We start from the raw sequence: 14,011 nt of genomic DNA, 5'->3' as shown, positions 1-14,011 counted from the left end.
GCTGTATGAACCACCTTACCTTCATCCACACCTCTGGTGACTGACTCAAAGAAGTCGACCAAGTTGCGCAGGCATGATCTCCCCTTCACAAAACCAAACTGTGTAGGATCCAGAGTTTGGAGATTCCCTATGTCCTTGTTTATTAAGTCGATAATGATGCATTCCATAGCTTTGCATATCAGACTCGTCAGGCTACTGGGGCGATAGTTCCTGGGGTCTGTAGTCGCTCCTCCTTTGTGGAGAGGGATGACTGTAACAGTGCGCCATTCGGTAGGGACAAAGCCTGAAGAGAGGCTGTGATTGAACAGGACACACAGGTGAGGTGCCAGTTCACTCTGTAGTTCATGTAGAACACAGCCAGGGATACTGTCAGGTCCCATAGAAGCTGTATTCTTGGCCTTGGACAGTGCTGTTTTAACCTGTGCAGCAGTAATACTGGGTGCCTGGCAATCTACTGGTATTGTGATTGGCTCTTTGGGGGGAGGAGAGGGGTAAAGTTAGCAATGAATCTGTCCGCCAGTATATTTGCAGTATCTATTGGCTCAGTATAGGAGCTACCATTATGCAATAGCTCAGAGCAAATCTTGGTATTGCCATGAAGATTTGTTACATAACTATAGAAGGCCTTGTGGTTGTCTTTACTATCTGCAGCAATTCTGTTTTCATAGCTGGCTTTAGAGGATTTGATGAGGGTTCTCAACCTTTTGTTGAGGCTGATAAGTGAGTTTTCCCAGTCTTGGGCCTTCACCTTATTCTGCATCAGTTTTCTCCTTCTGTTGTAGAGTTCGTTTATGGCAGGGGACCACCAGATTGGCTTCCTTTTTTTTTTGAGGAGAGTGTCTTAGTGCTGTTGGGTATGGCAAGATCCTTTCATTTGTGTAAGTGTTCGTACAGTGCATTGGTGTATGATTTGGCGGTCATGCAACTATTCTCCATTTGCATGGGTGCCGTGAAGTTAGTCACATCTGTTTTTAGGAGCTCAGAGTTAGCTTTGTAGAAGTTTTACATGGTTGTTACCTTTGTTGGGGGGGTGGGGGGTGGGAGGGATGTGGATTTCCAAGGTGATTAGCTTGTTATCGGATCTAACCAGGCAGGAGTTGACTGTTGGTGTAGAGCAACAGTCGCCCATGTTAGTAATGACCAGGTCAAGGATGTTGCTACCTCTAGTGGGGGTAAGAATGAGCTGGACCAGGGCATTGGAATTAATGAATTCCAGAAAGAGTTGGGCAAGTGTATTGGTACATGAATAGTTTTCCCAGTTAATGGAGGGGTAGTTGAAGTCGCCCAGTATGAGTGTGTTAGGTTGGACCCTAATATTCTCCAGGGTGCTTAGGAATGTGGAGTGTGAATCTTGGGATATGGTTGGGGACCTATAATACGACCTGAATCGCTGCCTTACCCAATGTTAGTTGCACCTGAAGTATCTCAGATGCGTTATGTTGGGCTACCAGACTGGAGGTGTGCGCATCCTTTATGAATATGGAAACACCACCACCTTTGGAGCTTCGGTCCAAGTTCTGGGGCAGAAAGGTGTGGAATGAGTTGTAGCCTGGTAGTGCAGGGGTGCTTTCTGCTGCCTTGAACCAGGTCTCTGTTGCAGCACAAATGTTGATGTCCTCCATTTTAAGGAGTACTTCGAGCGAGTGTATTTTGAGATTTAGAATTCTAGCGTTGAGCAGCATGACCCTCAAATTGCATTTGTTTGTAGCTGTTAACATGTTAATTTGGTCTTTGAAACACCACCTAAAAAAGGCACTATAGGGGTGGCAAGAGCCTTGGCCAGTATCCGGAAGCCTAGGGGTGACAGATGCAGGCCATCTCTGGCAAAGCATTGAGGTCGGTCAGTCATGTCATCCCAGGCAGACATGTACTGGATCCCCTTAGAATGACATCAGAAACTTAGGCAATTGTTGAAATCAATCATTTTCTTCTTGTACTGTGGTATAATTCTGGGTGGTGCTAGGATGCTGCTCAGGGCTAGGGTCATACCTGCCTGGGCTACAAAATCTGAGAGCTCCTCCATGTCTCTTTTCATATAGTCCAGGGAGGTACATCTGAGGTCATTCACACCCATATTTACAATGACAGAGTCATATTTGCACCTGTTGTTGAGGGACCCGAGTGCGTGCGTTATGTGGTGGATCTTGGCGCCTAACAGGCAACTAACTGTTACTTTCTCCTTATTCATCCTAGTGAGTGGGACATCAGTGTGCCTCACTATCAAGTCACCTATGATTAGTGTGTTGGGCATGCTGTATTGCCTCAGGGGCTTTGGTTGAGTGGCATACTGTTTAGGAGAGTTGTGTGTCTCGTGATTAGTGTTGTGTTGTGTTGTGGTGGTCGAGTGAGTTTCTGCCTTGGAGGTCTCTGCTGTTTGGTTAGATTTTTATTGAGAGCCTCTGCGAGCAGGGTTTGCTAGAGCCATTCTCCATGGCTTTGTTGAAAGCTCTTCAGTTCAAAGCTTCTCTGCTCCTTACTTCTCCCAGGGTTCCTACTAAGCTTTTGTATTCTCCCACATGTAAAGAATACTGCAGCGTTGAATAGAAGGACATAGGATAGTTGTGTAATATCTTACCATAACCATAGATGTCTTTCTTTTCTATGTTGCAGTATTCTGTCCCTCACTCCTTCCCCCTATGTTTTGTTTCTTTCCTCGGATGGCACATTATTGTTCCTTAGTTCTGATGTTCCTTATGGGGCATTTCAGTTCTGAGGATTGTACATGCGTACCTCCTTTTATGGCTGACATTGTCAGTACATATATGCTATGTCCCACGTACTTTGCAGTAGGTAGAAGCTGTTGTATGCTGGCCGGACGTTGGGTCGTCTGGGCGGGGGAGTTCATGTAAAGAATACTGCAACAAGAGAAGGACATCTATGGTTATGGTAAGATATTGCACAACTGTTCTATGGCCTTTTCTTCACTGTTGCAGTATCCCCTCCCCTTCGCCCTCCCCCACTCCTTTTTCCTTATGGATGTTCTTGTTACTTACTCGTTCCTACTGGGGCTTTTCAGTTCTGAGGACGGTAGATATGGCTGTCACCTTTATGCTCTACTCTGTGCGCAGGGAGCATATGTGTGACGTACAGTGTCCTTATTGTAAATTAAAAGGCTTTGGTTTACTGGCCAGACCTCGGTCTTCCCTAGGCAGGAGATCCCTATTATGAAGAATACTGCAAAATTGAAGAGAAGGACATCTATTGTTATGGTAAGATTTTACATAACTTTGCTGAAGATTGATTATACAACACTATTTCCATCTCATAACCTTCTATCTTAACTGTTAGTTGCTGAGTGCCATCTACCTCTGACTTTGGCATAATTAAGCCTTCCATACATGGTTTCATTTGTTCTCTTTTTTGATTGCCACATTTCTCTGCTTTATACAGATTTTTCCTAAAATTTCAGGAATCTCTCTAAAACCTCTGCAGGATCTTTGGTTATATTTCTTATCCCTATTGCAAGTCAAATTCCAGTCCCCACCTATAAATAATATTCCCCGCTGAAAGCTGAATATTTCTCCCAACAATTTCTTAAGCTCCATAATAGCAGTTTTCGGTGGAATATAAATAGATGTGATTGTAATCCTCCTCCCTTTCCAATAGTCTCTTAAGTCTGCAATTTTGACGTTTCCCCGTCACCTGTCAGTATTTGAGCCCCTCTAAATTACTCCTATTTTACTCTGTCCCTGATATTCTGCTGAATATCCATTCTGAAAGTAAATGGAAATTGTAGGAATTTAAGGAATGAACAGTGAAATTTGTCAAATCTGCATGCTCATTTCTTTTCCAAATGTGTCTTTTGCAGCATTGTTATTTTCACTCTGCATTTTTGAATATACTCAGTACTCTTTCCTTTCTGTCTGTACCTGTAAAGGCCATTCATGTTCCAGGATAATGTGGGCAGTATAGTCATCTTGAAAAAAAAAAATCTGTTCCCACCTGTTATACATGACAGTCTTTTTGAATATGTATTTCCAGCTTTTGTGTTGCATGCATATACTGATGTTTGACAGGCTGATCTTTTGTACATTTATTCTCATCTCCATTTGAACCTGTGTGACATTTTTCAAGATTATTTGTTATAATGAAAATTCTCAAACAAAAATTACAAAACACCCCTCTTCCCTGTTAACTTGGAAGAAACACGCAAAACTATACACATCTTCAAAACATGACATTTAACACTCCAGAAAGGAACAGTTGCCCCAAATTGAAGGCTGTACTTACAGGCATTATCTAAACTCAAGTTAAGGTTACCCATGCTAAAGCGCATGACTCAGCATATGCTCCCTCTTACACTGATTGCTGTCTGTTTTTTTCTTTTCCCTCTTCTCTTCCCAGAAACGAAAAACAGGTTGTATGCTTTCGGAAAACTAACTTTTAGCACTAAGAAAAAGTGCATTGGCTACCTTTAAATAAAAATAAATTGTACACTGTTCTTTTAACTGCATTAAAGTATTAAGGCTGCCAGGGAAGTTGTTACCTCTTATTTGCTTGTAATAATTTCAAATTTATTTTTTTTTCACTTAGCTGCTTGCCATTGTACTTTTTTAAATTTTTCATTTCCCTTAGCAGAGAATACTCAGAATTCTCAAGATTAGCTGCTTGCACCTGCAGTTAGCTTGTCTCCATAGGATGTACTCGGCAAAAAGTCTTTTTAAATTTCACTCAGAAAAGAATGTACAGCTGTCCTCAGCTTCAGACATCTTAATTCCTATATGAACATTTGCCAGTGGAAAACAAACAATCTAATATCTTTGTTGTTGTAAGAAGCTTAGCATTTTCATGGCTTTCATCATTTTGTCTTATTTTTAAAGCTTACATACTTACAAAACACCTGTTTACAGCTTAAGCCAAAGATAGTAATCTGGACATTCACCTTTGTAAAATAAAACGTGAAAATATTTTAATTCTGCTTATAGACGTGGTGGTGCTGCGGTAGCGTTGTCGCCTTACAGTAAGACGTCCTGTTCGATTCTCAGCTAAAGCGTCTTCTGTGTGGAGACATGTGTGAATGGGCGTACCTTCGTTGAAGGTTGTGCGTCAGAGTTGGCAACTCTGCACCTAAAAATCTACTACCAGTCATTAGCGGACTGGTGTTCCGCTGTGGCGACCCCTAACCGGGAAAAGCCGAAAGATACAACAACAACAAGTATCAGTGCACTTCTACTCCCCCACCACTAAGCTCAAGATCACAGCATATGAACATTAAAACTGTATATATCCAGACTTTTTTCTTGTTATACTGTAAAACCTATATTTCTTGCAACTAAAAATATACTTGTTTACTGTAATGTCTTTAACACACACAACAGTCACTGAAAGGATTCCCACACATTTAAAATACCCCTGACTGCACACTGCACAAAATTGTTTTACCATAGATAGCATGCAGTTTGTTATGAAATGTTTTATACAGAGTAATAAGAGAAATTGATGTTCTTCGTGTTTCACTGTTACAGTCATTACATTTGGGTAATCTGCTGGCAGGTTGCCCTCAGTCAGCCTGGTTAACAAAGTCTTGGGTCCTGCGTCGGTTGCTGTCCCTTCTTCCATGACGTCAGGTCGTCAGGGGTATAAAACATGCAGCCAACACTATTTTCATCAGTCTTTCTTGCTACGCGGTGCCCGAAGCAGAAGCAGTTCGTAAGTGCCGGTCGGCCGACCCTGAAATTCTCGTTTTCGAGTTTCAGAACCGAAGTCTTCAACCTAAAGCTAAGTACCCCGTTGGGGAAACTTTTTCTTGCTCCTTACCGATGTCAGTAAAGGTTAATAATTGTATTACTTGTCGGAAGCAAATACCTAATAAGGATTTTCATTTGTACTGTATTCCTTTCCTAGGCCCTGACCACAATGTGCCTTGCTGTCAGTTTTGTGCTAAATTTAATCAACGCACTTTTAAGTGTCTGTATATTTTTGCATCTAAATATTTTGGCTCAAGATTTAACTATCCAGAAATGTCATCGGTTAGCAATCCGACTACCGGAATACACAAAAAACACAAAGAAAAAGACAGACAGACCATCAAGGTCCATTACCGACGACAAAGCTTCTCCTAAGCCAGCCGCCGGTTCGCCGGTACTCAGTGAGGTGCTTTTGCAGCCCCTGATACCCGCTACTTTTGATTTGCAAGCCTCTACTGAGACCCATTTGGAGTGCGGTTTGCCGCAAGACACTTTAAGTATTGAACCCGCTGATGTCTCTACCTTAGATGGGTCCGGAGCCGCTGAGCAGGCACTGGCTTCTGAGGGTGTTTTCAGGTCTAAAGATTTTATATTAAACAGACGCCATATTCAAAACCTAGGCCAAAACCAACTTCTATGTCTAAAAAATTCACGCTTGGGCCATGTGCACAGACCCCTATGCCTAAAAAACAAATGATCAAAATGGCTGAGGATTTAATTACCTTGATCAGGGGTTCCCAACCCCCTCCTGCTAAGAGGCCTAGGCAAGGCACTGATTATGAATCTTCAGATCAGGTTTCCGTTTCTTCTAATTCTTCTTCTGATCAGGAATTATCTATTCCACCTTATGAGGACTCTGATGCAGAAGAATCCATCCTTTCTGCTTCTCCTCCTGAGGATTTTTCTTTTGGAGAAACTTTGCATACCTTAAGGGAATATTTTCATTGGAGAGTCAGGATTTTTCAGAATCTAAAAAGAGGCTTAGGGATTTTCTTCTTCTTCCTCAGCATAGGCCTTTGGCTATACCTCCTGTTCTAGACATTGTTGATGATGTTTTCTCAGAATCCAGCATGGCTCCTGATTCCCTGCCTCCGGCTCCTAGCAAGCCAGACAGATATTACAGGGTTCCTGACTCCCACAAATTCCTTTTTAAAAACCCTACTGCTGACCCTGAAACCATTTCTCAGGGTCCCAAGGGTGTTGAGGCTTCTACTGCTAAAAATCTTACCCCTTCTGATAGAGACTCCAGGCTGCTGGATAGATGGGGTAAGAAGGTTTACACGTCTGCAGCCTTGGCAATCAGGGCTTTAAACTGTCCATTTCATATGCTTAAATATCAGCAACATGTCATGGGCTTACTTAAACAGAATATGATGTTGATTTCTGACTGTGTGGAAAATAGAGTTACAGGATTTATTGCGTTCAGCTGAACAAGTTGGAAAACATACTTTGCAGTGTGGTTTTGACTCCTTGGAGGCCTCTTGCAGGGCAGCTGGTACTGGATCTGTGATAAGAAGGCATGCTTGACTCAAGGAGCAAAATCTGACCATGTTAAAGGAAAATTGTTGGATGCTGCTTTACAACGGGGCAGTCTATTTGGTAATAAGGCAGAAGAAGTTTTTAAAAAGATGGAAGACAAAGCTAAATATATGCAAACTGTAACAGATTCCCTACAAGTGCAGCCACCCAGGTTCAGTAGGCACTGGCCTACTAAGAATTGGTCCTTTCCAGTACCCACCAGAGCCGCACAGGTCAAACCCAGACACTCTAAAGGCTCCAGTTTTCAGTCACAAGGGACTTACAGAACAAAACAATAGGGTGCCTCCACCTCTAAATCTGGAAGTAGCAAGGCACCTCCCTACGGTAAACAGTCTCAATGACTTTCCTCTGCCATCTCCAAGCACTTGTCTTTGGCAGCCCCTTTGGGGGGAAAACTAGCACTTCATGCACAAAATTGGCATCTACTTACCCAGGGCAAGTGGGTTTTAAATATAGTATCCTAGGGATACAGATTCAATTTCCACACGTTGCCAATCCCAAACGGATGGCCAGATCTGCCTCTAAATCAGTGGGCAGAGGCCCAGAAGCAAGTTATGTCCCTCATGAATATGGGAGCTATTCATCCGGTACCAGAAGAGGAAAAGGGACAAGGTTTTTATTCAAGACTTTTCCTGGTACCCAGAAAAGACAAATCATGGTGTCCAATTCTGGACTTATCCATTCTAAATACATTCCTGGACATTCCAAAATTCAAGATGCTGACTCTACAACAGTTACTGCCTATGCTAGGCAAGGATGCCTGGTTGGTAACTCTAGACTTAAAAGAGGCTTACCTGCATATCCCAATCAGGGAATCTTGCAGAAGATACCTCTGCTTCAAAGCAGGCTATTTGCATTATCAGATCTGAAGTAGTTAACTTCATTTGTCCATCAACCTATGGGTTATCGGATCCAAATCGGATCAGAGCCGGCAGCTTCCAACAGCTAAGATCCGAGCTCCAAGCTCCTCCCCCTTACCCGTAATCCCCTGCTATCCCTTCCTGATCCCAGATCTAGTTTGCCGCGGTTCTCTCAGCAGCTTTATCGAGCTTCCAGGCGTCGTGGTTGTCGAATTTGTGAGAAAAAATCTCCCTTTTCTTAGTTTTAAACAGATTTTTGTGTGTGTGTGATTTAGCATAGTTCCCCAGTAGCATTAATGTTTTCTCTACTTGGTGTTTAGTTAGTTTTTTAGTGTTACTCCCTCCCCCTCGTGTGTGCGTTAGGGTGTGTGGTTTTGGGGCCTAGCGAGTGTGTTGTTTTGTTTTGTAGGTATGGCGGAGGCACCCAAAACATTCTTTTCAAAGTGTACCGAGTGTGGCCATAAGCTGTCCCCAGTGGATGGCCACACTCGGTGCGTTTTATGCCTTGGGGTTGAACATCTTTCCACCGGCTGCACTATTTGAACAGGGTTCAACCCCAGGGCCCTCAAGGACCGGAGGTCGAAGCTGATTCTGGTGGGACTTCTGCCCCTGGACCCGGCTTCGTCCTCCGGTCCCTCCGTGGTACCAGCGCCACCTGCTATTCCCCTTCCCCTGGCCGGGACTCAACCTCCCACCTTGGGCCAGAAGGAGAGGGAAGCTAGAAAGGAGAAATGCCGGGAAAAGTGCCACAAGCGGCGGGCCGAAGCTTCTGCATCGGCCCCACCAGCCAAACGGGTTTCTCCTCCCAGGACCTCCAAGTCTTCTCCTTCCCGACTCCGTTCACCCCGCTTTTCGCCGGGACCGGAGGAGGAGGAGACTCGGCCGCCTTCGAGGTCATCGAGGCGGTACTCATCAAGCTCTACCCGGAGTTTGTCCGATGCAGACTTGGATCGGATGATGCGTAGGTTCCTCCAGGCCCAGCTGCAGATGGGAGTGCTCCTGCTTCCCCCCCCTCTGGGGGGGAGCTCGACCCCCTTTTTCACCCAGATTGCTCCATCTCCGACCCACTACCGGGGTTCAGAGTCTTCGGAGCTGGGTAGTGTCGGAGCCGGGGGACTGTCGGCGCCGATAGTATCGGGTACTTCGGCTCCGATGGCACCTTCGAGTCTGTCGGGTCCCTTTGCTTTGGATCCGAGCTCTCGGAGCCGAGAGCTGAGCTTCGGATCCAGAGGTGTCAGTATGGATTTGGATCCGTTTCGGTCGGAGCATACTGGCCCTTCGGATCCGACCGCATCGGCGCCAGCTCCGATCCGCACATCGGATCCGAGGGAGGGTCTACTCTCGGATCCTAGGGAGAGCAGCTCTCCTTCAGCATTCGATGTCATGGAGAGGGTTTTGTCGAGGGATTCCAGGCCCCCGGCTTCAGCTACGGCTCCACCCTGCACTCCCTCTCAGACGGGTCCGCCTTCCATCACCCGGCCCCAGGGACAGCCTGCACAGACGTCCCAGATAGTTCCCTTGCTGGAACAGGATGTGGTTGGTGAGGCCTCTTCGGACAACCCCCCCCCCCCGAGGAGGTCCCTCACAAACGCAAGTGCAAGAGGAGGCACTTGGACTCCCCTGAGTCCTTGACAGAGGACACGGACTTGGAGGAAGGGGAAGGTTCCCCAAGGTCACCCCCCAAAGACGTCTCCTTCGGAGACATCATGGAGATGCTTCGGATCAGAGGGGGTGGTCTGCCCCAAAACCTTCCTCTGACGAGTCTGTGTTTTTGGAGGCATTTGAAGCAGGCCCGTCTACCTCTTGGGTGTCCCCTCCCGCCGATCACCTGGTAGACCTGATTACTACCATGGCATGGAAGGAACCGGACACTGTGGAGCCCATTCCAAAGAAGCCGGACAAAATTCTCAGCCCCCCTTCGGACAAGTCATGTTGGAGCAAGGGAGTCCCGGTAGATGCCATGTTGGTGGCGGCCGCCACCAAAAGGGAACTGGCCCAGGAGAGTTCCTCGGTCCATCCTCCAGACAAAGAGTCTCGGACGATGGACCATCTGAGGAAGCGGGTGTTGGTTTCAGCCACCTTCTCTGTGAGGTCGCTGAATTATATGGCACACGTGATATGGCTCCAACGGGATCTTATCAAAGAATACGCTGGGTCGCCCCCAGAGTCCATGTCAGTGGAGGACAAGAAAGTGTACTCTACCCGAATGGCCACTCTCAAATCTATCTCCAATACATCTATGCGGTTACTGTCCCATGCCATGGAAGGAGCCGCTAGAGCTAGCGGAGCAGGCGTCGTCCTACAGCGACAGGCGTGGCTCCGTCATTGTGATTTCGCATATCCCTTTAAGGCGTTGTTCGCAAATGCCGCGTTTGGTGGTTCTGCCCTTTTTGGCATGACCGTATGCGACACACTGGTCCAGAGTGAGAAAGACGGGAAGACGTCTGCCGTCGGAGTCTGCTTCTCTGCTCCCCAGAGGTCATTCTCCAGGAACCAAAAGGGACAGAAGCAGATATGGTTCCGGAAGTCTCAACAGTCCCGTTTCGCTCCAGACCCCTCGTCCTTCAGAGGCAGAGGAGGACAGGGTGGACGCCGCCCTAGAGGCTGAGGGGGCCCGAAGAACTTGGGGTCCAGAGAACCTTTCTCTGATCGGCCCATGCAGCAACCCTGAAGGGTTACCCAACTGCTCCACTCTGGATGCAGTCGGGGGGCGTTTCTTGAGGCACCTGGCAGCTTGGGAGTCCATTACTACAGATCGATGGGTGCTTCAGATCATATCCAGGGGCTACAAGATCCCCTTTCTCAATCCCCCTCTCTGTTCCCGAAGCCTCCCCGATGTCCCACCCAATGAAGGGGAGGCGGCAGCGGAGGAAATACTCCGGCTGCTAGAAAAAAGAGCAATCCAGCACGTCCCCCCAGACCAGTCCGGATCAGACTTTTACTCCAGGTTCTTCTTGGTGACAAAAAAGACGGGGGACCTAAGACCAATCCTCGGCCTGTCCTTCCTAAACCTGTCAGTAGCCAAAGAAAAGTTCCGGATGGTCACCCTTCAATCCATTCTTCCCCTTCTGCAGGAGAACGACTGGATGTGCTCCATAGACCTCAAGGATGCGTACTGCCACATTTTGATGGACAGGCGATCCAGGAGGTTTCTCTGCTTCTGGCTGGGAGCCAGCCATAACCAATTCAGGGTCCTTCCTTTTGGTCTCACCTCAGCCCCCAGGGTGTTCACCAAAGTGTTAACTGTTGTAGCGGCCCACCTGAGACTCCAGGGAATTCAGGTCTTTCTGTACCTGGACGACTGGCTCCTGACTGCCCCCACCAGGCATCTACTATGCACTGCCAGGGATTACTTTCTCCATCTAGCTCCCTGGTTGGGGATCACGATCAACATCGGGAAATCTTCCCTTCTTCCCTTCTTCCAACTCAAATCCTAGATTTCATCTGAGCCAGATTGAACACAAACCAGCTGCTAGCCCTCTTGACTCCGGACCGGCTACGAACTCTGAAACTCCATGTACTGGCCCTTCTACAATTCCCAGCTCCCCCTGCGGAATTGGTCCCGAGGGCTCTAGGCTCGATGGCGGCAACCATCAACCTACTACCCATGGCGCGCTTAAACATGAGAGTTCTTCAATGGACTTTGCAAGTCCAGTGGTCCTTCCTGTGACATCCCCTGAGCTTCCCCGTTCCTCTCAGCAGGGTGTGCAGGAAAGCCCTCTTATGGTGGCTCCAGTCCCCGGACCCCCAGAAGGGGTGCCCCTTCTCTGTGTCCCCTCCTCTAGCCACGGTGACCACAGACGTCTCTCGCCTCGGGTGGGGGGGGCACTGCTTGGGCAGGACCGTCCAAGGCACGTGGAACCATTCGGAGACCTCATTGCATATCAATGTCCTAGATATGAGAGTGGTGCTGTTGGCATTGCAAGCACTTCAGGGCCTTCTTCCCTTGGGGACAATTGCGATCCAGACAGACAACATGTCGGTCGTCTGGTATGTCAGCAAACAAAGGGGAGCCAGGTCATATCCACTTTGTCGGGAGGTCATGAGAGTGTGGGAATGGGCGATATCCACCAACCGCTTTCTCATAGCAATGCACATTCTGGGATGGTGCAACATCTTGGCAGACAGACTGAGTCGAACCATCCTTTCACTGTATGAGTGGTCTCTGAACCCCAGACTAGCGAAGCAAATCTTCTCCAAATGGGGTTAACCTCGTTGTGATCTTTTCGTCTGTCCTTCGAACGCAAAGTGCAGCGACTACTTCGCTCTAATTCCTCCACCCGGGGAATCCCCCAGAGACACACTGGTGCATGTTTGGCCACCCGGTCTACTTTATGCTTATCCTCCTCTGCCCCTGATGCTAAAGTTTTTACAGAAAGCCAGATGGTTGGGGAGCAGAATAATCTTCATTGCCCCATTCTGGCCTCGTCAAGCTTGGTTCCCATATATATGGTTTCATCTAGTGAATCCCCCATGGATTCTAGATCCCATCCCGGATCTGATCTCTCACCCATCAGGCCTGTCAACCCCGAATATGGACAACCTCAAGCTCACAGCTTAGTTGATCCAGTTCCACTGATAGCTAGGACTCCCGGTATCCCGTCCCCTGTCAAGGCTATTCTAGTAGTCGCTCTCAAGCCATCTACTAGAAGAATTTATAATAGCAAATGGAAGCGTTTTTCTATTTGGGCGGAGCATCAAAACTTAGATCCCTTTTCAGCTCCGTTGCCAGCAGTACTAGATTTTCTGTCAGGATTATTCGACCAAGGTGCTAGTTCTTCTATGGTCAAAGTCCAGTTGGCTGCAATCTCTCATTATCATGTTGGCAGTGATCTCTGCCCTTTGACTTCGTCCAAATTATGTAAGACCTTCCTAAAAGGCACTTTCCTACTAAGACCTCCACTTAAAGATGCAGTCCCTCCTTGGGATTTAACTCTTGTACTTCAGTCTCTAACAGCTCCTCCCTTTGAGCCTGCAACTTCGGTGGATCTGAAGTACTTATCTTGGAAGACAGCTTTTCTTGTTGCCATAACTTCGGCCAGAAGGGTCTCGGAGCTTCAAGCCCTTTGCGCCAAGCCACCGTATTTGATTTTTCACAAAGATAGAGTCTCACTCAGGACCAACCCCTCTTTTCTGCCCAAAATTACTTTTTAGTCTAATATCAACCAAATTATTAATTTACCAGTCTTCTTTCCAAATTATCAGAACAAAGGTGAATACAAGTTGCACACTCTAGACGTACGTAGGCAACTAAGATTCTATTTGCACAGGACAGCTGATCACAGGAAATCAGACCAACTTTTTGTATCCTTTGCTAAATCCTCTTTGGGGAAAACCTGTATCAAAAGTCACATTGTCCAGATGGATTTCCCAATGTATTCTTTTGGCATATGAGAGTTCTGGCCGGCCTGCACCTCAAGGAGTCCATGCCCATTCTACTCGATCGATTTCTACCTCTGCTGCTTTTCGATCTAGGGTGTCGTTGGATGACATTTGTTCAGCAGCCACTTGGGCTTCATCTCATACATTTATAAACCATTACAAGTTGGATATTATTTCCAGAGGGAGAGCATCCTTTGGCTCTGCAGTGCTCCGGAACATCCTTCCATGAGGACCTCCCAAGAATCAGGTAGCTGGGGACTCTGTCCCATAGGTTGATGGACAAATGAAGTTAACTACTTCAGATTAAGAAGTTATGTACTCACCATAACGTTCCATGTGAGTAGGTAAACTTCATTTGTCAGCAACCGTCCCTCCCTCCATCCCCCTAACCTATATGGATGTTGAAAGGACTCCTGCTTTCATGGCGGATTGTCTCTAGGTTAGAGTATGGAGGTGGTTCTTGGTATCGTATGGGTTATGGATAAGTAAACTCAATCTGAGGTCAGGAAGGGATAGCAGGGGATTATGGGTAAGGGGAAGGGG

General features: G+C 46.8%; 1 protein-coding gene across 1 annotated transcript in view; it reads left to right on the top strand.

The window, feature by feature from the left end:
• Positions 1–14,011, top strand: part of GOLGA5 (golgin A5) — a 933,889-nt gene that overhangs the window by 458,473 nt on the left and 461,405 nt on the right. The gene's annotated exons all lie outside the window — the stretch shown is intronic.

The sequence above is a fragment of the Protopterus annectens genome, chromosome 6.part0, assembly GCF_019279795.1.
Source record: "Protopterus annectens isolate FY-2018-M chromosome 6.part0, PAN1.0, whole genome shotgun sequence".
NCBI lineage: Eukaryota > Metazoa > Chordata > Ceratodontiformes > Protopteridae > Protopterus > Protopterus annectens.
The sequence above is the reverse complement of the archived record's forward strand: the minus strand, read 5'-3'. Positions and strand labels throughout refer to the sequence as shown.